The sequence below is a fragment of the Vanessa tameamea genome, chromosome 8, assembly GCF_037043105.1.
Source record: "Vanessa tameamea isolate UH-Manoa-2023 chromosome 8, ilVanTame1 primary haplotype, whole genome shotgun sequence".
Taxonomy (NCBI): Eukaryota; Metazoa; Arthropoda; class Insecta; order Lepidoptera; family Nymphalidae; genus Vanessa; species Vanessa tameamea.
In genome coordinates, this window is record NC_087316.1 from 5,525,950 (window position 1) to 5,552,569 (window position 26,620).

At 29.5% G+C, this 26,620-nt stretch overlaps 1 protein-coding gene across 7 annotated transcripts in view; it reads right to left on the reverse strand.

Moving 5' to 3' along the window:
* The window catches only part of Inae (inactivation no afterpotential E), a 61,546-nt gene that overhangs the window by 27,017 nt on the left and 7,909 nt on the right, over positions 1 to 26,620 (reverse strand). For 3 of the 7 annotated variants that reach the window (XM_026639484.2, XM_064215621.1, XM_026639480.2), the window contains exon 1: positions 25,443 to 25,974. The exons of 1 other annotated variant lie outside the window; for it this stretch is intronic. The gene's annotated coding sequence lies outside the window, so the exon portion shown is untranslated. Of the gene's footprint in view, positions 1 to 25,442; positions 25,976 to 26,620 lie in introns of those variants that run through there. 3 more of the 7 variants (XM_026639486.2, XM_064215622.1, XM_026639482.2) reach the window with 2 other exon arrangements.

Below are 26,620 nucleotides of genomic sequence, written 5' to 3' on the forward strand. Positions count from 1 at the left end.
GTTGAGACTCCTAACGGGATCTTATCTTTAACGTTTTATCTTAAGAGTAATGTAAACTCGTAAAGTATTCGTTAGTTGACGAAATATGATATTTTTCGAACTCATTAAAACATGACTGCATGTAAAACGATTCCATCGCTGTCGGCGCAATCCATCGCCTGTAATATCATGCTTTAACAAAATAAATAATATTTACATTGTTGAATGCATAAATACAAATTATGACACATCATTAAATATCACACTGTAATCTTTTAATAATAACGTATTAAAATAAGGTTAAAATATCAGAGTTAATTCTCCTTTGAATAAATAAATATGTCGTTTCGTTCTCACGAATGTATCTGGCTACATTTAATTGGGTTTAATATTTATTTAAATAATAATCGTCATTTGATTTGATTAAAATGTGACAATTTAAAAATTATAATTATATATTTATTTATATTCGTTGAAGCACTCATTTGCTTGGCTTGCTATTTTTAATTAAATTATTATAAATTTAAAATTCAATTCCATTATCAAAATTTTCAAATTATTGTCTTCTTATTATTTTACAGGCGTCTTTTTACGTGACCTTTATATTTAACTACCATGTACCCGATAGCATACAATCAAGTATAATTTTGATAAATTATTTACTTAATGCGTAACTTATCACAAGGAATTATTGTGCAAAATTCCATCCTGTTAGGCTATGTGTGGTATGTCAGTTAGTCAATTTATTAAGTAGATAAATTGTGATTTTTTACTTGCGTTTCAAATTGTTTTAACATTATAAATGTTGCAATAATCGTCGGTTATCAACAAACAAATGCGGTTACACGAACAGCAAATCATGCATGATTTTAATAAAGAATCGCAACTCTGCATCCCGATTGACGTCACCTGTGAGGTCGGTGACCGACGACGCAGCATTCTACACTTAAAGTGTCTTGAGTTATTGGAACATTGTGATGGATCGTGACTTTTCTTATTTCAGACGTCATATAACGGGGCTGAAATCCAGAAGTTTGAACGTAAAACGTCACGAGCATTATAAATATAATAATATTTGTAGTAAGTACACAATCACATATTCACATATACAAAAAAACGTTTTTAAGGATGTGTGAACCGTGTAATTACATGCATATGGGACATAACACGTTAGTTACTAGGAATTGGATAATATTTCTTATAATATCAATATTTATTGTCATCTGTAATAAGGGACCATCAAATGATCCATGTGTCTTCCTTTTTTTTTAATAATAAAAAAGTAGTTATAATTTTCATATACTTAAGCATTTACATAAATGTCGAATATCTTTTGATTAATTATACACTAGGAAAATCTTGTATTCTACAGTGTATATATAGATAAAGTTTTTATTATCAACCAGGACTAATTTTAATCGTACAATTTGTTATCATAAGCATATTTGTACGTATATAGCATTTTATTTATTTTTATCAAACAAACATTTTTTTTTAATTATTTTTATTACAAGTGTCACAGAAATTCTAGTAAATTTTCTTACATTACATTTTTATTTACTGTATTTACAAATTTACTCTTAATTTCCGTTCACATAAAGTAATCAAAGTATAAAACGTTATGAGTGTATAATCCTATATAAAAAACTATCAGGTTTACATTATTAGTAATGTTGTAAACAACATAAGTACTCGTATGTTGTTTACATCAATTAATAAATTACTTCAAAATGTTTGATATTTTATGAAAATTGATTGAAAGCCGTTGAACCTGTGAGTTTATTATTTTCTGATATTTAGTACACACGCATAAAAGTTCATAATATTTAACATAATTATAACGTCGCGATTTCGTGCGGGTGAAACTTAGAATTTTGACGAGATGTCCGAAGGAGAAATTCAGCAGTCGGGATTAATCCAAACAATTCCTCGGAACATTCCTCGCGAAAAATTCGGTAGAAGATGCAGAGTGATCCAACATCTCTACGCAAAGTCAAAGGATCAAGCAGATCGGAAAGGGCTTGATCGTCGATAATTCGAGCTGCTCTATGTTGGATACGGTCAAATGGAAGGAGCTGGTACTGGGGAGCACCCGCCCAGAGATGAGAGCATTACTCCATGTGAGGCCGAATTTGCGCCTAGTCTTAGACGATGGGCCGACGTGAAATACTGTCTTGCCTTGCTGAGCAAAACCAACGGACGAAGTGTTTAATGAGGAAAGTTAAATGTACACCTATGTCATTCATTATGGTTTTGTGTAAATTTACTGATATGATGATAATTGTTGAAGATGTTGGTAAAAAAGTCATGGCGGTTGGGAGACATATATTACGGTATAAAAATTTTATGTAGACCCTTATCCTATACATGCGCAGCCAGAACTGTTAGCAAGTACCTAATAATGTATATTAGTTATGTATCAAAATCATCTGTATAAATGATATATTATTTTATTTTAAGCTGATAACGATTCAAAATCCATAAAAGTAGGCTTTACTTTATATATATATATATATATTATTTGGTTTACATAAATTGAATTAGTTTTCTCAATATCATTGTATTAGAGAACGGTACTTGAGTTATTTTCTATTTTAAATTCTATGGAGAAATCGGATCTAAATTCATTCAATTGTTTTCAAGAATAGCTCAACATAAATGCAAGCAGACACGTTTAGGGATCACATTTATATAGAGTTAGCTGCACGACATTGATATGAATACTCAAGGGACATCTTGTAAATAAAGTCTTTGTGAGAAAAAACGTGATTTATTTATTTTATTATTAACAAATAGTATAGCCTGATGGTACCCACGGCTGGGATTAGTTCTCTCGTTTCAAGCTGTGTAGTTGTATGTATGTATGTATGGAGCAATATACCCAACTTTCCTATCCCGTTGGATATACAAATGTCGTATTTAAAATATCAAGTTTTCACGTCCTTTTGCGCTCCATTTCGCGTTGAAAGCTTTGACCGCTTTTGTTACTAGTTTCGAATAGCTATTCGAGTTTCTCTGAACTAAACAAACTGCGAGTAACTTTGTGAATGCATTCTCATTCCACACCGATGAATTTCAAAGGTTTTTATTTCAAGGTCACCTGTGTCATTCAAATTTCAATCGAACCGGTGAATATTTGATATAAAACATTTTGAAAATTAGCCTCGCGATGTTAATGTTTACAATAGAATTATTTACATTAAGCACAAGTAATTACTGTACCTACAAATCATGACTGCGTGGAATGATAGCAATAATGCTAGCAGCGCGCCCCCATTGAATCGCAATTCAAATTCTCTAAGCGAAAAATGAACCAGCCCTCTTGTCACCAGTGGAGGCAATAAGACGCGTTATACGTTTCAGAAATGTTTTTCCACTATTATTCCAAGATCCAAGTGTTTTAAAAACGTTAAAGCTTTGCTCCTGAACACGTTCGTACGATTTTGTTATTTATTTTAACTTTCTAAAAATATTATTCAATTATATATACAGTAATATATATATACAGTTTATGTAAATATATACAGTTTTATCACCATCCGTCGAGTCTTTAAGATGTTATTTTTAAGAATTTATTTTTAATTAGTCAATTTTTATTTTGTCCTGTTATTAATACTTTCGTATGAACATAATAAATAATAATAATACTTTCTTATACAATGAATTACTCGAAAAACATCGCAAATATAATTTTGCACTAGCCAAATTGCTAACAGTTATCCATGCGTTTAACTGAATATACATTCGTACATATTATATAACCCACACATGTTTAAATTACGGTCTGTTGTGGCGAAAATATTTATTATTTATAAACTCTTTATATATATAAATTATTTTGAATTTATTACCATTTCACAAAATATGTTTAACTTAACTGTGTATATGTGTTACTATGCCATTACTGAGTATTATTAACAATGATTTGGATGTTGTAGCTTACTTTACTTGATGAAGTTAACATACATAACTTTCCATTTCAACATACATACATAAGTTTACTCACAATTCCCAAGATAAATAATTTATAATTAAGAAATTGTAATGTGAAATGTAAATTATAAAAACATTTCTTCCGACTTTGAACCCGCGACCTACAATTAAGGTACACATGTTTCATTCAATGTCCAATTAAAACGTTTCGACTTTTCATATGCAAAACGTTAGTCTTACATAATGTATTGTATTAAGAAAGGGTTGAAAGGAAGCTTTAGGAGTAAAGGCGCGGTGAACGGATTATAGTTACACAACAGCACTTAGCTAATACCTATATTTAATATACCTAAAATATATTTATCACAGACAATCGGATTGCCTTGTTGTTTGGTTTATGCTGAATTATGTTTGAATAGAGATTTGTTTAAAAAATAACGTTTTAGTCGGTTTTTTTTAAATTCAGAAAGAAAAGCATTCTGTTTTTAAATACATGTAAAATGGTATCTTTATGTAAATAGGCAAAGAAAAAACGATTCAGTATCTTTTTGTTCATTGTTTTATAATAAAAAATAATAATAAGTGTCGAACAAAAATTTTCAAAACGTCAAATTCATTAAATATTATGATTTATTATGACGTTAATAATGACTACGGTTGGATTTCGACTACCGGACGAACGTGCGAACGTTCAAAAGTACATTCATAAAAGAATAAAAGCGTATGTACAAGCTTTGATATAACTTCCCATGTTTGATATGTGTGCGAAGCGTTACAACTCATTTTTAAATCAGCTCCATTAACCGAGGGATTGAATTTATATAGCCTTACAAACAAAAAAAATATTTAAAAAAAATTGTTGTTGCAAAATTATTTTATTTAGGTTTCAAAAAATATATATTCCAGCTTATAACAAATCTTAAAATAATTTTAATTTACGTCATCACTTTGTTAATCTTTATTAATGTATTATCAAAATTATCCGAAAAAAAATCAATAAAGTAATTATAAAAACGATTAGTGTACGTGCCAGTGGATCTCGCAAACTGATAATACGCTAGAAGTTTCCACTCTACATTACAGGATTTAATCTATAATTGATTTACGACAAATAAAACAAACTATTCAATTGTTGTTTCGCCATCCGTAAGTTTAAAACGACGGTATTCTTTCAGAGCAATTAATTAATTTGCCACTCCTTTCCACTTTATTTCCAATACGAGCCTCCGTGGAATTAATTAATTCAGTACTTTTATAAAACATCGTCGCAGAAAAATATTCATAATTATGTTCAAACGACACACGTGTATCGCTCTTGAGTCAGCATTTGTTTTTACCTTATTATTAAATTATATTTCCATTTGTAATTGTATTTGAAAGCAAATTATACCTTGCATTGCAAAATCAAGTGTGACGCTTCACTTTGGAAATGATTTTTTTATGAACTGTATTGATTTTGATAAAACGTGAACTCGTGAAGGACTGCATTGCGGATTAACTAATGTATGTCTTAATTCTTCTAACGACTTCCAAAAACTTCCTGTAAAACCAGGCAGGATATAAATTCTAAATAAAATTTTAACACCAGAAAAAAATAATATTATTGCCTAAATTGGAACCAACAGTGGGATTCGGTAAGAAATCACTTCGCATCTCACTCGTGAAATATTGGCAAACGACTTACAGTGATACGCCATTTTGACACGAGTATCGTATCAATTTTATAATTATTTTTGTCAATGTCGTATATCACATTCAGACATTTCATGATCGTGTTCTGCGGTGACTTTCGAGTTTCGTGTTACAGGCTAATAGCATAACTGATCAACTTATCTCCGTACAAGTCCAACTTTTATTTTTTATGCAAAATATTTTGACACGCATTAACCATAAAATATATGTTATTTTCTTAGAAAAAAAGTATTAATATAAATTAGTTTCAAGGTGGATTATTTTGTAATACATTATTCATATTTTATAATTTGTATCATATATCGCGTATTTTATTACGAATCCCGGTAGGTTAGTCTGTCTTAAAACATATTGATTATTAAAATATGATGGTACATTAAGGTAGAGGGTAATATTATCCATCGCTGTTTCAGCAAGCTATACATTAGGTATCATATTAATAATGTAAACATATTCCCGTATATTAAATTCCAGTTTCTTCCGCCTAACTCAACAAAGCATCCTCGAAATATAATTATGCAGAAATTATGCCATGGTAAGGATAAAAGGAACGGTAGTTTGCTTTAACATGCATGAAACATTTACATTATCTTCAATAACGTTAACACTATATGATTTATCACATTATAAATGATAAAAAACTGTTATTAGGACATATAAAACCTCTTTTTATATAATATTTTTATCTGTGCATATGAAATAATGAACCCACATTCATATTAATTATATCCACGTTATCACACGTTATTATACAATTAAATGTAATGAACATTATAAAAAATGCATAAATTAGTCTACGAATTCCAATCGTAAAAAACATGAAAAAAATGATTTATATAGACAAACTATCGAAAAGCCAACTGTCAAAAAGCCGACGAGCGTATATGTTTTTTTTTTAAGACCACAGATATACATAAATATGTTTGAAGTAAATTATTCAACCGAATGAAAGAAAAGCAATTAATGAAATTGCAAATGTAGGCTAGTGTTTAAAAACCGGGCCAGCTCATTTAGTGTCTCCTGAGAGACATCGTGCCTTACCGTTGTGCGACATTGTGGTACTTGAAGTAAAGACTAATTATTTTTTATGGATGTAACCTTCTTTCTTGTAAAATCGTGCATATTATGTCCGTTTCTATGTATACATATATACATTTTGTATTAATCGATTATTTATCTTTTACACTTATATGTATATATGGGATCAAATATTTCATATAAAATATAAAATAACAATAATTATAACTTTAGCCTATATATAAATAATATAACAGGAATCGAGATTAATTTGCTGGCATTTTCGAAGAGTTCCGTTGTCTATCTCTCAAAGTCATCATCAGATTCTCACGAAATTTTAACAAACTATAATTTTCCCAATCTAATACGACGGATTAAGTCCGAACGAAAATAAATTTGATAACCTACTCATTTTTTGAAGTCAGTAAAAATAATAATAAATCTTTCTTCAAATACTGAGTTCTACAACAACAACATCTAAATATAAGTTAAGATATTTAAACATTCGAAAGCATTTAAAATATTAAAAACATGCATATTATATTGTTAAATACAATGTTGTAGGCACTACCTACCCTATAGCGCCTACGAGGGGCGGTTACTATTAATATTTAAAAAGCGCCTGCGTCGAGCTAAAACAACGGGAATTCGCAATGAAAGAAAACGCATTTGGTATTCATGAGCTGGAAAGCAGAAGGAGAACATCTTAATGCTCAAGTAATAAGAACTAAAATAAAAAAAAACCTTGTACAGTTTTACACTATTGGGTACTACGCAAAGGAATTGAAATATTCATGTGAAATCGAAATGAGAAGGCGCAATGTGGGCTTGATTACAAAACTCATCCATTCCTAAAAACTGACTTACAAAATTCATTCAAAACCCTGTTTTATATTGTAACAAAATTAATCTGGTTTAAATTTTAACAGAAGTCAAGGACTTTTTTTCAATCAAATAGATTGAATAAAAATTTTTTGATTTCGATTTTGTATGAGTGATTTAAAAAAAGCTATAACTATTGTTTATGTAGAAAGTTTTTTACAAATTCTCTCTGGATTGCTTCGTAATAATTAAAAGTAACTTTAGAAAAAACCAGAAACGTCACATGTTATCACTGGATCGTTTATTACGAAGGAGTAAAAGCGTTCAATTAAATACACTTTAAAATCCTCAATGTAAAATTAAATTTTAATTTTAAATATAATGTTGATATCAAAGTCAATAACTCAAATTATAAGGTTTTTCGATTGCCATAACAACACTGGCTCGACTAAAAACAAACCAAAATTTTGATATAAAAATTGAAATTTGATCATAATTTTCTTTGATGTTATTATTCTTATAATCTTGAAAAACTACCTTCATGTAGACTGCAGATAATAACTACTGATATAAACATCGATAATATAGATATTAAATACCTACACCTAGTTTAAAAGTACGTTGATGAGTAAATACAACATAAAAGCTTTGGAAACAATAGTTAGACGTCCACGTGTAAACTCTCGTGGTTAACTTTATGGAAGCATTCGCAAATAAGATTGATAGAGTGCACGCGAGAACTGCAAATTGATTTCCATTTAGATAAGTAAAGTCTAAACTAAAACATTTACTTTTAAATAACAAAGGGATTCTTTTTTATTGATTCATCTTAATGATAATAAGAAATTCTATTATTTGGAAAAACATATAAATTTTAAAATTAAATATAATAGTGCCAAGTCTTATTTACGGGATTGAATAATTTAAGATACTATGACGTCATTATGCAAAAATGAGTCAACTGCCGAAAAAAAATAGGTTTGTTTGAAATGTTAGATAGAAAATAAAAATGGCATATGCCTTTTCTTGCTGGCCACGTGAATCGTATACGTTTTAAACATGTAACACGTGACATTGGAATGTACAAGTCGACAGACAACCTTAAACTTTGTTATGATTTCAAATTGAAATTAATTTACCAACCAAAAATAATAATATACTTAAGTCAGAGTTAGTTACAGTTGACTAAGAATTTTATCCGTGTTAAAATAGAAACGCGATGGCCCCAATACTTGAATGTATAATGTGGTTTTAAATAACATCGCATTCATTAATTAATAATCAATATGTTGAGTCAGAAACTGTTCGCTGTTGGCTGCATTACAAAACACTTGAACGACTTTGTTTGAGCGAGAGTAAGGGTATCGAATTAAGTCCGTAAAACTTTACAATTAAAGCAATATTAGTTTCTTCGAAGTTAACGTGTCATGTAATAGGTATATATTTATTCAAGTTATTTCTTTTCAAATAATTAAAAATCTCTTTTTGCATTGCATAATAATGACAGTTGTACGCGTCACCTACCGAGATCTAAAATATCCAAGGACACAAATACACTCAAAACATTTATTCGGAATCGGTCTAACCGTTTAGGAAGAGTTTACATACAGTCGTACCGAAGATTCTATTATATTACTGGCGTCATAATAAAATATCATTTTTTCTCAATCGAATCGTTTCTGTAAGATTTGTTTATTAAAAAAATACTACTTATAAAACAACTAAAAATAAATGATTAAGCAGATGAAAAAAATATATATTTCTAACCGTCGCAATTTGAATAAAATAAATTTTATATATTTTATAACATAAATTGAAAAACTCATATTATCTACATATTTATCTAACGTCTGTTTTTAACCGCTGACATGTTTGTTTTTTATGCCGAAAAGTATGGGCCACCTGATGTTAAGTGGTCACCATTCCCCATAGACAATGGCGCTGTAAGAAATATTAACCATTCTTTACATCGCCAATGCACCACCAACCTCGGGAACTACGATATTAAGTTTCTTGTGACTGTAGTTACACTGGCTCACTCACCCTTTAAACCGGAACACAACAATACTAAGTACTGCTATTTGGCGGTAGAATATCTGATGAGTGAGTGGTACCTACCCAGACGGCCTTGCACAAAGACCTACCATCGAGTAATTTTGTTATTTTTTATTTTTATTTTACGATTTATTGTACCCATGTTTTGCTCATAAATGTTAATAAAAACTATTTAGAAAGTTAATAAGGATACAAGGGCCCTGAGACGTAGGAGTCTCTCCTCGACTAAAGTGGGTATTTCAGCCTTGAATGTAATGACTTGAACGGTAACATGTGCTTTATTATATTTGTTTAGATGTTAGAGAATTACGCAGTGTAATTACACACATTATGACTTAGATCCTGTCGTTAAACGCATATTGAATATGATATTTATAAGGGACTCCCCTTATAGACCTGAGATGTCTTTGACCGAAGGTGACGTTGGCCTATATTCTATAAAAACATTAAGCGGTGTTAAAATGAACAAATAAAACAATAAAAAATTTATAAGTAACTGAAAACATCTCTATAAATTTAACTTGAAAAGATATTTTATATAAAATGTTTAAATGGTTTTGTTTCTGTGATAAATTTACTTAAATTTATCAGAACAAGGTGCCGCTTCCTAATTTAGATTGCAGCTATAATTATTTTTGAGCGTGACATTGCTCGAACTCAATTATTTAATTAATTATATTTAATGTGATATAATGATGAATGTGACTAATTGTCAAGTTGAAAGAGTGCATCCTTTCTGTACGTAACGTTTCAGTAAAACGTTTCTAACGCAAATACCTTTCGTGATCAGATCATTACAAGCGATATCATCATGTTCAATTATATTTATTTTCGATTCGTGTATTTGAATTTCAGTTTGCATTTTTTTACATATACAGTCAAAATCTGTTATAACGACATTGAAGGGACTACTCATATTTAGTAGTAACAACCGGTGATGCTTATTTTTTTATGAAGTGGTATTATTGAATGTGTAGGTCATAGGTATTAATAGGCAAAATATATAAATGAATAAAATTAAATTATATTTCGTTTATTTCAATCAAAACGTATACGTATTAAGAAAGAACAATGTCATTTTCCTGTATGCATAAAATCTGTAATTTTAGTTTGTTTGGAACACTTCTGTCTTGTATACACATTTTGTAACTCACTTTGTAGTTTAATCAGCGTATCGTTATAATGCATGTTAAACTGTTCATGAAAAAGAACAATCTTGCGTAATACACTAACAGCATTGAGACCATCATTCAAAGTTGCCACTGTAAATTGTTCATCAGTTCGTCTTTTTCTTCTTGAACTTCTCGTACAAGATCATCTTTCGTAGCCGGTGCACAAATCGCAATAGACCTATCTACATCAATGCACTCGTCTGCTTCAGTAGTAATTGTTTACAATACGACTCAGCTGGTTGTTCTACAAATATAATTCTCCTAAAAACATTAGCCAAATGTGGTCGTTTAATGCGGTATTTCGTAGTAAGCAATGTCGTACAAAGCAATATTTTTGATAAGACAGTTATATAGCATTCAACCGGGACCTTTGATTTTGGTCAATATAACCGATATGTTGTTCTAAACGATGTCGCCATAAACGGTTTTAACTGTATATATATATCACGTATATACAAAGTTTACGCACATAATAAGTTTGAAATTTTATGCTTCATTAGTTCGAAAACAAGCGAATTAAGTAATAATACGATAAACAAAAAAAATGCTGCTAAACGAACTTGTAAACAAGTTTATGTTTTACATAACTTGCGACAGTCACAATAATGTTCATAATCCAACAAAAACAAAATAAAACGGGTAATGATGTTGATTTTGTTTTTGTAAACAATTTTTTCCTCCTAATTTGTAATAACTAACAAAGGTGAAACAATGTAATAACTACCAACAAATGTCATAATTCAATATTTAATACTAAGGAAAGCAAAATTTTGAGTGAAAAGGCATTTCTATGGCGATCCATTCATTAATAAATACGTTTTTCCGTTTCAACCGTGGAAATCGGTTTACTAACTCGTTACAAAAATATTTTTTTGTCATATCTCAATATTTCATTTTGACTTTGGAATGATAACAATATGCATTTAGTTATTTTCGCAACCAAACGCAAGTCGAAATTATCATTATATTAAATTACCTTTTTTTATTAATATCACGAAGGCAGATAAGCAAAAGAGCGACTTAATAGGAAGTAGTAGTTATATAAACACTAAAAAATATAAAACTACAACATTCACGTACGCACTTCTGGGTCATCACCGAATCTAAGATGTTGTGGTCATTGTGGCTGTAATTAAACTGGTTCGATCTGTGTTCCAGTTTGATTATTTGCTAATTTCACAGTGAGCGGAGTCCCATACAAACAGGCCGCGCAAGCCACCGGTGAAAATTGTGTCACTTCTTTGAAAGCCACACGAACAAACTGCCAATTACAATTCGTATCTTAATTTTCCAAATGATATTTAATTTATTACCAAACAGATTATAGCTATAGAGTAGGTATATAAAAGATGGATTATGATTTGGATTATGATTATTGATATTAAGATGGATTATGGATCTACAAACATTTTATAAGACTTGTTTAATACTTTCCACGAACCTCCCACGCTCAATCTACAAGATATATTCGTCCTGTTTATTTCTCTAAGAAATATTGAATTTATTTACTTGTATCTATATAAATTTCCTTTATGTACGTGTTGGCGCCTCGCAATTTGATATTTCTTACAGGGGCATTAAATGTAGGTACAAAGATATTAATTAGTCTTCTTAAGTAATTGATATTTTAGCTGTCTTATTGCCTCTTTAGTTTATTGGCTAGCTTATAAGGCTACAGATTCCGAAGGCTTAAAGGCCGGGTCAATAGCAATACGGTGTTTGGAATTTGGTACTGTTTACAATCCCCTGACTCGAAAAACACATAAAGCTGTTGGTCCTGAGGCTGAAATCTTTACGGTCGTGTCGGATTGCCATCGCAAAAGATTACTAGCGAGGAACTTGAAAGAAAAATAATATAAATTATATGGATTGTTACAGTCAACAGATTAAATGTGTATCTTCTTAAGTGATCTCTACTTCATTTGTAATAAATACATCAGTATACAGAACATTTGTTTAATTTTATAAGCCTTATAATCCTGAAGTTGGATTAAAAGAACAAAAATCTCTTATTTACATTAAATTGGTGACCGCCGGTTTTTATTTCTAATTTTACGCAGGATATCATCTTGTATTAATTTTTAAAGCCAATCGAATGACGTTCTGAAATCGATTACATTTATTTTTATGAAATCGGATACAATAACAAAATATTGCTTATTAAATATATAATTATAATATAAATGTAACTGCATAAATAAATATTTCTAACTTTTGTAAGGATTTTCTTATACTGTTGAGGATTATCCGAATATAGCGTAATACTTTTGAAATGAAATATGACTCGATTTGTTTAGTGAATTTGGACAAAAAGGATTGAATCGAATATAAATTCATACACTGCTTTGGCGACAAGAATCCACTCACCTCTGTAATATATACATGTAACTGAAATAGGTATGGATGTCATAATAAATATAACATATTGTATCCGTATTTTTAATCGTATAATGAAATATTTAAAAAGGAATTGCTAGCTAGAATTGCTATTGCTTGCACTGTCATTATAGCATTGCGTCAGTGTTGTTTATTCGCCGCCATTTTAAAATTAATTGTCAGTTCCATTTTATTTTTTTATGATAGGTTTTTTTTTATTATAGATACATAGCTCATATAGTTATGAAAATCACAGTATTATATTGTGAATATTTAAATTAGTTATATAATATTAAATTGTATTATTTTTTAAATACGGTTAATTAAATTAATAAGGTATTTTTTTCTGAAATGTGTAATGCATCTTACCTATTAAGTCAAATTTTAACTTAATTTTTTTTATTTTTATAAAAATAAATTTATTTTTCGGTATCTTGTATGTATCTCGTTGTCTTTAACATTAAATGAAGAAATAAAATATAAGAATTCATAAAATATGTATATTGAAAAACCAACATTGCTTACTTAACAAATGTTATATTTTCTTAAAGAATTGCACAATAATTTCTTGGTAACTTGAACAATGTCAATATAGCATATGGAAAAATAAATAAAATATGAATACTGTGTCGTACACACAATGACTTAATCTATGCAAAGCAAAGCGTGCGCAAGCGCAGTGCTAAATGACCGGCTCTTTTAAATTGCATATTATCTGATTGGTGTGGTCGGAATCCGTGACCTGATTGTGGAACTACCAGTGCATATAATAAGGTTTGAGGAATTAGTGGTGGATAGCCTCTATATCTTTAAAAATAAAGTTCAAATTAGAATATCCGTAATTATATTTGACATGTAAAGACCATATGATGGAAGTGACTTTGCAACGTAGCTGATTGGTGCTGACGTAGTTCTAATTGAAACAAACTAATCGATAATGCGAAGGTTATCATGTAAAGGAACGATTGTTCTTGCAAATTAAATCTAATTGCATTTTTATAGATATTACTTATGTACGATCATTATTGAATAACTAGCTACTCGATTCGGCTTTGCACGGGTAGGGTAAGGTTATACACAAAACGTTTACATTGAAGGAAAAACATACAAAGAAACATTAAGACTAGGAACCTTCCCGGTCGCAGGATAAATCAACAAATTTCATCATAATCAGATGAACGGCTTAGGAATGCATAGAGAACAAACATTTTTATTTATAATGTTCATTTTTATTTATTAACAGATAATATTTCATTACCATTTTGTTATTATTATCGCAAATGATGAATATATATATATACATTGTATTAAACCCATATAGTAACAGATCATGTTATGCACACGTTCAATATATTAAATCATTGAAAACTTCCACGTGATAAAACCGCGAACTAAGACAAAATTTGGAAAGTTCAATAATATTTTTTGAGTTTCTGTTATATCTTATTAAGATAAAGTTATACGTAGGAAGCAAACAGTAAACAATCCGTGGCACTTCAAATTGAATGTATAACTTTAATAACAAAGATTAAGTTTTTGAATTTTGTTTTATTTAAAGATAAACGAATGAAAAAAAATGCATATTAAAATAAGTAAAAAGTTTATCGTTGATGAATATTTAATATTTTTTTCATTATTACAACGTTTGTAATGTTTAATTTCCGTCAAGAGAAACCCAATATTTATAAAGTATTATTTACATTTTATATTATTATTAAAATATATTTAGTGAAGTTTTTCAGAACGTATAGTTTTGTTGCAGCGTTAACCTAATAAAACGTCTGAAATCTAAATATTTTTAGTCTCGTATTAGTTGATTACTAAAACAACATTTAGTTTCAAGGATGCGAGCACATTTTAGCACTTCCTTACTGCAGTTACCTCCTACGCTTCGAACGAGAACAACTATATGATGACAGACATAGTTTTATATACCGTATAAGTAATATTTGTTCTAAAATTATGCTAGTGATCGCCCGCGGCATCGTTCGCGTTTTAGGGGTTGGTTCTTCTATCTATCTTTATAAAATATAGCATATTTGTTGATGTATAAGCTATATTATTGTACAGTTTCATTAAAATACATTCGGTAGTTTTTGCGTGAAAGAGTAACAAACGTTCTCCTTTAAAATATAAGTAAGGATACAATATTATATAGCATTAAAATAGCGCCCAGCAGCGGCTTTATTTTATTTAAAAATCCTATCTAAGCGCTGGCCTACATTATTTAAGAAGCTTTTGTGAAGGCTATAAACTGTTTAAGACTTAAACCCAGCGGTCTGGACTAGCTTTAGGAATAGTATTTATAATATACCTTTAAATATGGATGCTTGACTTATTAAACCTACAACAAAATAAATTGACACTGTAGTTTTAATTATGTTTAATATTACGAATGCGAAAGTGACTCTGTCTGTTCACATCTAAACTACAGAACCAATGTTGATTAAATTTGGTACAAACATCAAGGACGGACATAGGCTAGTTTTTTTACCCTTCGAGGGGATTAAGTTGCGGCGGGTACACCTAATCAATTCATATAATAAAATTGTAGTGTCTCTTTGTAATACTAAAATAACTGCTTTTTACTAAATACATATGTATGTATACCAGCTACATATGTACCAAAATAACATATATTTTTTAATTTTTGTCCGTCTTACTGTTTCTTCCGGCTAATCTCTGGAGCGGCTGGATCGATATTGACAGGACTTTCACTGGCAGAAAGTAGGTTTTATAAGGAGTAACTTAGGCCACAACAATAACTTTTTTTGTTAAATATAAACGCGCACGATGTCCCGGCACAGCTAGTTTATCATATTTTTAATCGAATAAATCAGTGATTTTTTTAATTATTATATATTACAAGTAAAATTTTATACACGAGACTTAAGTAGGTATAGTTTCGCTTTTATTTGTATTTATTTAAAAAAATATATCGTGTTATCTCAGTATCTCATTCATCTGTATTTACATTTGCAGAATCGGAATACAATTTAGCGTTTGTTGTCATTTATCTCTTATCAAACGCTTATCTATCAACTATTCAAACAATAAATGAACGAAACAAAATTAACATTTAATTTATGAACATTGGATACTGAAATTACTCTTGATATTGATCAGCACACGCTGCAAGTAAGTTTTGTATTAAAAATCCCGTTCAACGCATTTATTTATGAAAGACATCGAGGTTTTGCAGCAATATTCCCTGACCGAAGACATGAAAACATTAATAGATGTCGATGGTTGAATGCTATTAATTTATTTTTAATTAATAAAAACATTTACAATATTTACGTTAAAATTATTTGTGATATTATATTGTTTGCTGATGATACTTCCTTCATTTATAAAGTTAACAAAAAATTCCGATAGAATAGAGAATAATACAATACTATAAAGTATTATTTAATAAAATATTATTATATATAGACTATTAAAAAAAAAATGAGTATCGGTTAATTTCCATTAAGGATTATTAATAATTACGTTTTTGTATGTATGTAAATTAACCGACAGAAGACAGAACTACTGGTTTTCTGGTTAGCTCGAAACGTGGTAATTTTAAATTTAAATTAGTTTTGATAAATGACGGATCAAATGTAGTCGTGTTAACTTGAATAAAGTATATTTTTATTGAATTCTGTATTTGTATCGAAGAAATAATGTTAATAAATTCTACATAATGTACTTAAAGATTAATCAGTCCATAACTTGATTACGATAATTGACTTTTTTATATTGTCAGCTTATTAAAATATCAAGATTGTTTTAAATAATGTTAATGAAACTCGAAGAAATAAATTAACCTAAATAACTACTATGAGATTGACTGACTCGCTGATTGACGTCTTAAATTCAACAAATTCATGAAAGAGAGCGAAATTCTCTATAAAATACATCGTTTTTCCGATATTAAATAACAAAATTTATTGCATATTTATTGTTTCCATTTAACTTCTTGGACCCTGAAAATATATTGTCAAAAGCTTTTCGTTTGATTTTTCGACTACATTAATTATAAAATCTTTTGAATTAAAATATGATTTTTTGTTACATACAACAAACTCATAACTATTTAGAATAAAGTTAAGTTCATCCAAATCTGGAAACATTATAAGATGTACTAAATAAATATCAGAAATGCCATTAAAATGAAACATACATATAATTCACAGACACATTATGACACTAAGAATATACAAAAGTGTATTTCTATTTTTTCTTTTACGGTAACAAAAAAAAAATCGGACATAGATATTTTTTACGATAATAAATAGAACATAAAGTAATAACTATAATTCGTTTCATTGTAAAACTTAGTCACAGCAAAACCCTAAACAGTTTTATGTAAAATTTGGTAACACAGATAAATGGCCTGTCCGCTTTAAATTAGCTTTAAAGTCTAAGCTTTTCAGACTGTACTACCAATCCCAGCGGCGCAATTATAGGCTACATTAACAAATTAGACATGAAATCGATGAATAGGAATGGTTATTGATGAATATCGTGCACAGTTTGTACGTGCCATCTGAAAGTAGTCTTTCTTTCTATATATGTGACTATGAATAATGTCAAAATAACGTCCAAAATTAAAGACTTAACGCAAACAGCATGAGTTTTAGTAATATTAAATGATTGCATGGTTTCTCTGCGATATTTTACTTATATAGGTCAGTCCTCGTGGCCTGTGGATCGTAATGTTTTATTGTAATATTAATAAAAAGATTCTTCAAATCGAACACCTCTAAGCCATGTAATATTATCAGTATATATAGAGATTTATGTATGAGTTTTTCTTTTCATTTGTTCGTCAATTACTCGAACAATACTGAACGTATCGGTAGGAGACTATTAATTTCTTCTATTCCGTTAATCCTTCCCTATTCTGTTAATTTAACGACCAAAGTAGAGAGCAGGTTAAGCTATCAGCTAGTAGTAATGTATTTAATTAAATTAAGTTCATAAACAACGTCCGTATTCAGTAATTCGACACGTGCCTCTGCGATAGTTGTCAGTTGAGGCACGAACGAGCAGATTATAATCACGAGATTCATATCCAAATTCGCTGTTCAGTCGAGTCAGTTTTATTTTATTTCATTAGGACAAGCAACAGTAGATACATTATCAGATCCAAAATAAAAAATTACATTTCAAAATTACCAAGGCAAAAGTTCTACTACTTACAGGTAGTCTCACCATGAATTATCATATTACACAATGTATCAGTAAGCATTCGTAATATTCAATCGTAATTCTTATTAAAATTTGTTAAGTGCTAGTGGTAGATTACAATGTTAGCACGATTTAATCTACTACTAGCGCCATCGTGTGACAAAATTTAGTATTATTTTATTGGCATTATATGCTATTTTTGTTTTCAGAGAATCTTTATTTTTATTACGATTATATATATATTAATGAAATGTATCAGAGTTTAGTAAATTACAAGAGTAAATCTGGTACGGAATTATTACTCAATTCATTGTTTGTTAAACTTGGCATGAAACTAAATAGTTCAATGTATCGTACACATAATAATTGTACCATGAGCATGATTGGCATCTTTTAACGTCTCAAAAATATGCCACAGGTTGCTGTTTTATGCAACTAAGCCAATAAATAATGTTATATTATTCAATTAGAGTCTATCAGTCAGTAATTTCATACGAATGCGAATATTATTTGATAAAAAATTTAAATATACAGCCACTCAGGTAAGTCTATTTTTTGGTGTTATGCTTTGTGTGATATTTAGGGGAATATAAATTACTTAGGAAATTACAATTATGAAAAATAAATATTTAACAAGTTTAAATAAAATAAAAGCCTCAGTATAAAAAAATAAACTTATTTTTTGTAGTCGGCTTAACATACTTCACTCTCTGGACAATTTAAATGTCTACAAAATTGTTTGTAGATGTATTTGTCATAGAAATAGATAAAAAGTATTGCATCATTAAAATAGACATTTATCAAAGCTGAATAGTTACTCCAGTTTTTAACACGTCTGCTATAATTTAAAATCTACGACACATGTGTAATGCGTATTTAATTGGTAAGGTGTAACACGTAGACACGTGTGCGCGTGCGTTGCATCATATATGAATCCAGCATCAAACTCGCTGTGATTCAACCACAAATAAATATAAACACATAAAAACCACACAGATACAGCTTACCATAAACAATACTAGCTTATTTTTTTTTTAGATAAATATAGATAATTACGTCGCATGATTAAATCAATCAAATGTTAATATGGCTGTATAGTGTACAACGTTTGGTTTTTTGAAATTTAAATTTTCGAGATTTCGTTAAAATAATGATTTTTATTTCGTAAATATCTTAACATCGTATTTGATTTTAATTTTTGAAAAACTATAAGCTATTCAGATGCTACTCGTTGCATGATAAGATAATGGTTTTAGTTTAATATTATTAGCAGTTTTTCTTGAACTTACAAAAGCTAAACTTTCCTCTTATAAGCTTTATTACAAAATCGAGATCTGCTAATTTTTAAGTTGTAAATAAATTAACGGCGAATAAAAAAAAAAAATTATATTATAAAATAATTTAAATTACATTTTTCTGTATGCGCGTTAGTAGTATATTAAAATTAACACTAATTCTTTTTCTTCATAACTGAGTTACTAAAATGGACCTTGAATAATTTATTTATAATTGAATAAACTTACGTAAACGGAAATTTTAAGGCTTTAATTTTAAAACGTAAGTGATATGAGCATTGCAACAACTTAAATTAAATTGCGTTAAATTAGACATGTGCTAAGTTTATTGCAATTTTTATATGCAATAATTCTAAAATAGACAAAAAACAATCCATTTGGACAACATTCTAAGTATGTCATGTTAATAAGCATAGTGTAATGCTTTTATACATGATTTCTAGAATATATATCAAACGGATTGCAAGAAACGGTTTATATATAAAATCATGTCTTTTTTAAATATAAAACTTATAACGAAGTTTTGAGCGAGTTGATAGAGATAATATTTAATTAAGGAATAATCCATCACTCGAATGGTTAACAGAGTTTTGAAAAGCAATCGAATAAGATTTTACTCTATTAGAATTATAAGAATCGATTTTACAAGTATAGTGTTAATTGATTTTATCAGCAGATTCGTTAAATATATATTCCTAGACCATTTAAATATGGTATTTAAATAATTATCGAAATTATTTTAGATACAATGCTGGTTTTGCAAATCCATCTTATAAAAAATATATTCATTACATTTACAGTTTGTTTAGTAGGTATTCCATTGTACTGTGTAGTCCTCTCATTGGAGAAGACATGGCGTTAATTTCACCACGCTGCTCCAGCTTGGGATATACAAAAGCGGCTGATATTAACCCGATGAATGGAGATGAACCTTCTTGGAGAAAAAATGGCTCTTATTCTACCATGCTGCTTAATGTGTCTATATATAAACGTAGATAAGAGGCAAATTTTTACCGTATCGAGATTTTTCCATAAATTGAGGGTTTGTAACAGCAGTCTTCGGATAAGACGCACGAGTTCTAACCACTGCACTGTCACGATGTTATATTATGTATAATGATTTATTTATATTGTATTATACGTGTTATGACTAAGAGCTAGTAAATTGCAAATAAATTCATAACATGTTGTATGAGTTAACAATAACATTCATTGAATCATAGCTATTTTAAATATATAATCATAATTTTAATTATTGACGGCTTCACTTATAGACATTGTTTAGCGAGTGTTGGGTTAAATTCAGATTCCCCTCTTTCTGTTACCATTGATTTGGCATTCAAAACAATACTATTTTTCTAACCTTGCCTACTTGATGGCAGAAGTTTGTGCAAACTCATCGCATCTTCAAACAGCAACACGTGGCATTGTTGTTTGTCGGTTTGAAAGGTGAGTGATCTAAGGAACTACAGGTACAGACGCTTTAACGATGCTAGGGATGGTTAATATTTCCTATAGTGTCATTGTCTATGGACAGTGGTGACCATTTTAGTGTACAATACTAGGTAGATTATTCCAAATATAATATTTTAACGGTTAAAATATTACATTTTTGCATTGTAACAAAATATAAATTATTTAGTTAATGTTGAAGATTTTTTTTATTAAGAACAAAGCCTCTTTTCCTTCGATGAGTAGCTCTCAATAAAAGGTCAAGATTGTTCCATCAAAACTACTTATACATTAAAAAGGTTAATTTTTAAGGGGTAATTCAAATTAACCCCGAGTAAATTTATTAGGAATTTTAAAATAATATATTTTAATTTAATTAAATATAAATTCTTAAATAACGAATTTAAATATGACTACGACGAAAGATTAGATAAGATTTTTAAAAGTACTATTATAAAATATGTATCAAAAAATGAATTATTACAAAGGCAAAAAAAAACTTCAAAGGTATTCTCAATTAAATCTCATCTTGACTGATTTTGGCTCATTTTCCACAAAAGACGTGGCTGTTTGACTGAGTAACTTAACTAAAATTGACCAGAAACTTTTTTAGACATTGATTGTCACGTAATAAAATATACTTACGTATTAGTTTTCTTTTCCTTGAGGAATACGAAGCCGTTTTATAAGCCCTTAGTTATCTTTGGAATATATCAATGTCAGAGCCTGCTCGGGTAGCTGTCGGGCTAAATTTAGACGAATGTAGTTATAAAAAGGTATCCACCCACAGGATCGTGTCCAATAACCGTGTTTTATCCTGGTCCATGTTTTATCTAGTGTAAAATTAATCTGTGTTAGTTTAGTTCACCGTCGTTACGGCCGAAAGTTATAAGTATTTAGGTTAAGGGGTAAAAACGAAAGGTACGTATGACTTTCGAAGTAGAAGATTGTAATGTGACTTTCACACGAGCTTATTTTTTATTTCGTAAAATTCTTAAGAAGTTCCCAGTACAGTACAGTACTATACATCTTTACTCGCCGTACGGTTTTTGAGTTATTAAATATATGAAATTTTTATCTTAATTTCAAATGACTTAAATAGACTTAATAAGAATTATAATTCATATTGTTAAAAATTTTATATATTTGTTTATGGTATGTATATTTTAATCAAAATAAAATACAAAAGATTATCGATAACCTGCGTTCTATACCCTACACCTACATTTTTAACACTTCTTGAACCCCTGTTTTCACTAAAAAGTTTGTGCCTCCAAAAAGTAGTTATATATTATTCAATATGAGATAAGATTTATTTATCTGTATTTATAATAATGCCAAATTACAATAAAAAAATACTTATATCATAACAGGAATAGCATAATTTAATCATTTAAAATTATTTATTTCTGTTTTGTTTTGAATTTATTGTTATATTAATAACTCACAATAAAAATATTCTTTAGAAACAACCTTTTAATTTACGGATTTACAATAAAATGCAATAGATGGTACCAACCAGTACTAATTGTGTGCAAAATTTTAGCTCTAACATCTAGCTAGAACTGGTTTAAAAAAAAACATTTGTCTCACTCGTACGTACAGGCGAAGTTAAATAAACGCTTGTAGAATATTCGATGGCATGATTATGGGCCAAAAGCGATCCTGTAAAGAAGTAACTTTTTAAAGCATCTCATAAATTTTTCCGACACGCAAGCTCTGTCCCCGACCTAAATGTTCATATTATTGAAACAATGATGACATCGGTTTGATTGCCATCTCGGCACACCACATTCCACAATTGTTTAATATAAATAACTAAAAGAATGTTCCGAATCGCTATATAAGTGCAATTTTGTATTCTCATAAGAAATTCACACAGCGCAAATCAATATCTCACTTGAGTTTAATATAATTTACATAATTGTAATTGTATTTTATGTTATACATCAATTATTGGCAGGTCAATTAAAATTGTCAAATAAAAGTTTATTATTACTGTAGGCAACACCAAATCCCCTTTAAGTGACTTGATCGAAACACAACCATTTAATTTATCGAATTGCCTTCGCTCCGTAAATCTTAGTAAACATTTCATAACTCGAATAAGTTTCTAAATAAGGGTACACGATAAGACTTTCGATCAAATATACAAATACAGTGTACAAGTTAAAATATATTATCAAACAAATATCAAGAAATAGGAATTACAATCAAAATGATAACAGACCTCGTATCGAGTTAATACATAATTCTAAAAATGCAGTCCAAATTTAATAAATTCTTAATTGAAACAGTAAAATATAAAAACACGTAAAAAAGGTCGCGTCTGACTATACATATACGAGTATTTATGCAAAAACATTATAGAAACGTCTGTAATGTATGATACTACAAATGGAAGCAATTATGTTTATGCAAATTGCTTAAATCTATCGCGATTTGTTGATGTATTAATTAATTAGTTATAACTAATGTTTGGCAGTAAAACTCTGTAATAGTCACTCAGTAGATCAAAAACATCATCCAGTGCTAAGGTTCGGAGCTTATTAAATTGGTTTATAGAATTTCTAGGAATACATGCAGGTTTCTCTCACAATATTTTCTTTCACCGTCGTGCACGAGATGAATTATAAGCACAAATTTACCATGAATAATTCAGTAGTGCTTGTGAAGATCTGAACTCGTGACCTTCGGATAACATCCAATTGTTCAATCTACCGGCCCATTTCGGGTCAGCGGGTTATTTTCAAGTGTATCTATGTGTAAATAGACAAAGGAAAAACAGTTCAGGAACTTTTTCTATTTTGTTTGACTTCCGATTTTCTTTTATATTATTTGGTAACTATTAGCAAGCTTCAATTATCAAGAAAAAAAGGTGCAAAATTATATTTGTTGTCTTCAAATTTTCGCAACGCAAGTGAAATTCATGTAATTTTATCCTCAAGTACTTTGTAAAAGCACTTGTAAGTACCGGTCTGCTACTAGTCTCAAGTTGAACATTATTTATGACGAAGAAATATTTATAAGGTAGGTCAACTTGGCCCAGTTAAAAATGAAGATACAAATTGAGCGGTTCGGCTTCTTCATTTTTTTAATTAAGTATAAATTATTTATTTTAATATGCACGATCTCTAGAGCCTTTATGGCGCTCTTAGGCCAAATCTAATTATAAATAGTATATTATAGTACTCATAATGTTTAAAAATAACATGACTCCAAAACTTATTAAATATATCTTGTATTTTTGATATAGCATAAATTTTTTTTACTCTACAAAAAATGTATCACACAAAGATGTCGCACCGAAATAATTTTGATAGGTACCAGCAGAAAAATGCAATAATTTATAAAATCATCAAAGACCGCAGCACGTCACGGTTGACTACTAACGGATAAAAATAGCTGACAACCGAAGATAAGTATAGCTGTTCGCATTGCTGTTCACAGATTATTGTTACTCTTTTATAAATAATTTATCCGCATAATAATTATATAAAGGATAATAAATTAAATAATAACAACGATAAGTACTTGGTTCAGATCAAGCATCATATCTAGTTCTGTAACCAGGTAAACTACATGAAACAACGACACTTGCGCAATCGTATAAATTTTATAGATATTGAACACTTCATTATGCCTTTAATAAGTAATTTTAATCGTCATAAATGATATACTAGTTTTACATACAAATGTATTGACAGTTAGACGAATATTTTTTATTCAGGGACACGTCGCAACTCTCAAGCTTTATATTTTTAAAACGCGAACAGTCGTTCAAAGAAATTTTCCAAAGAAACTTAACATTAAATGACTTATGAAACTTTCGTACGTAATCCGAATAATAATGATACATTCTAAAAACTGGTTATTGTACAAAAAAAAATTATACGGATTGAATAAAATGTTTAAAACTATTTATAATGTAGACGTATAAATTATGTGATTTGATAATGACTAGGAAACTTTAAAAACCGCTGACATATTATCTCTATATATATATTTATATATTACAGATAATAACCACATTTTATAATAATATTTGTATTTCACTAAGAATATGTATTTATTTTATAATAAGTTTTTATTAAACCGGTATTGTTAAGTTATGAGTAGGTAATTGTTTTATTATTCCTAGTCCAAAGCCGCAGTGAATATATTAATTTAATTTATTTGATAACCTTTACAATTTTTATTTATATTTAAGATAGTTCTATAATGAAGGAGTATTAAATTAACAAGGACCCTAATAACTATAAATTGATTGTATTGCTTTTGTTGTCTAAGTTTTTATCGTTTCATGTAACCATTGTTCTAAAATAATTACCAATGCTGTAAATATTTAATTAAATATGTCATTATTTAAGCATATACGAATAATACAAAACGCTGTCGGTAATACAAGGACGGATATACGTCATAATATAAATAAAATATATCAAAATGTTGATAGTAAATAATTCCTTACCTACTCTAGATGATCATGTACGAGTCGCTGATGATATTGAAAAGAATTCTACGAATAAAGTTGAGTTAACATCTTCCACATGCACTAATGTTTCATCTTCATGCCCAAGTCCAACGTATCTGTGTTCACACACGACCCGAGTCCAACGTCACACCGGGTAGATGATCAACGATCTTCGTAACAGTTACTCACCGAATCATAAACAATACCGCAATACCCAAGCTCCTTTCACTTAAACACTGCACACCAAAATACGCCTTCTAACCTGGCATGATTACTGCAACTCCACTAAATTCCACGGGGCCGACCGTCTAGATTTGCGAAAAAGCAACAATGCCTAAAATTTTCACAACGGTTAAATAGTTTTCACTGTAGATATTTGTCCAAACGTTCAGTTTAATTAATAAACAGAGAGGTTTCTGTCACATAGTTTGTTTACAATGGTTATTGAAATGGCACGATACGAATACATCAAGTCCGTGTCGGCCGGCGACCGGCAGCCTAGTGCCGTCAGAAGTACAGAATGCCCTGAGCGCCGGTCGAGATCGCTATACGCGCCGTACACTTACGACGTTCCGTTTCTAGTGCCGTGAATTTCCACCGAAGAGTTCCGAATCGAGCCGAAACGGGCCCGGTTACCGCCAAATCGTGTTTTCCTTTACACTCACCCCACCACTCGGGCATCTGGGGGCCAAGAGAGACGGACCGAGGAGAAACTAGAAAAGTGGAACTGCGAGTTTTCATAATCGCATGCAATATATCACGCATTACGGCTCGCCTTTATTGGTTTTGGTTATATAATAATATAATATATTATAAATATTGACTAATAACATGATCACAAGCAATGGTTTTTATTAACTTTTCATTCAATGTATCCTACAAAACAACAAAACAGTGCAATAACGGTAGTAAATAGGGCACTTATTTGTAAACACGTAGATTCAGCAGAGATCTAAAAATAATAATATATCTTATTATTATAACGTAAGAATTTTCCAAGAATAAATTTCAATCATATATAAATATATAATGAATGATTGTTTTTGCTCGTCGCGGTCATAAAAGCAGAAATACGAAATAACTATTGTCTTGTTTAGACTAAAGAAGTAAAATAATTCCTACTCTAAAGCTTGAACTACATAATAGCATACATGACATTCACAACTTTCAGAGAT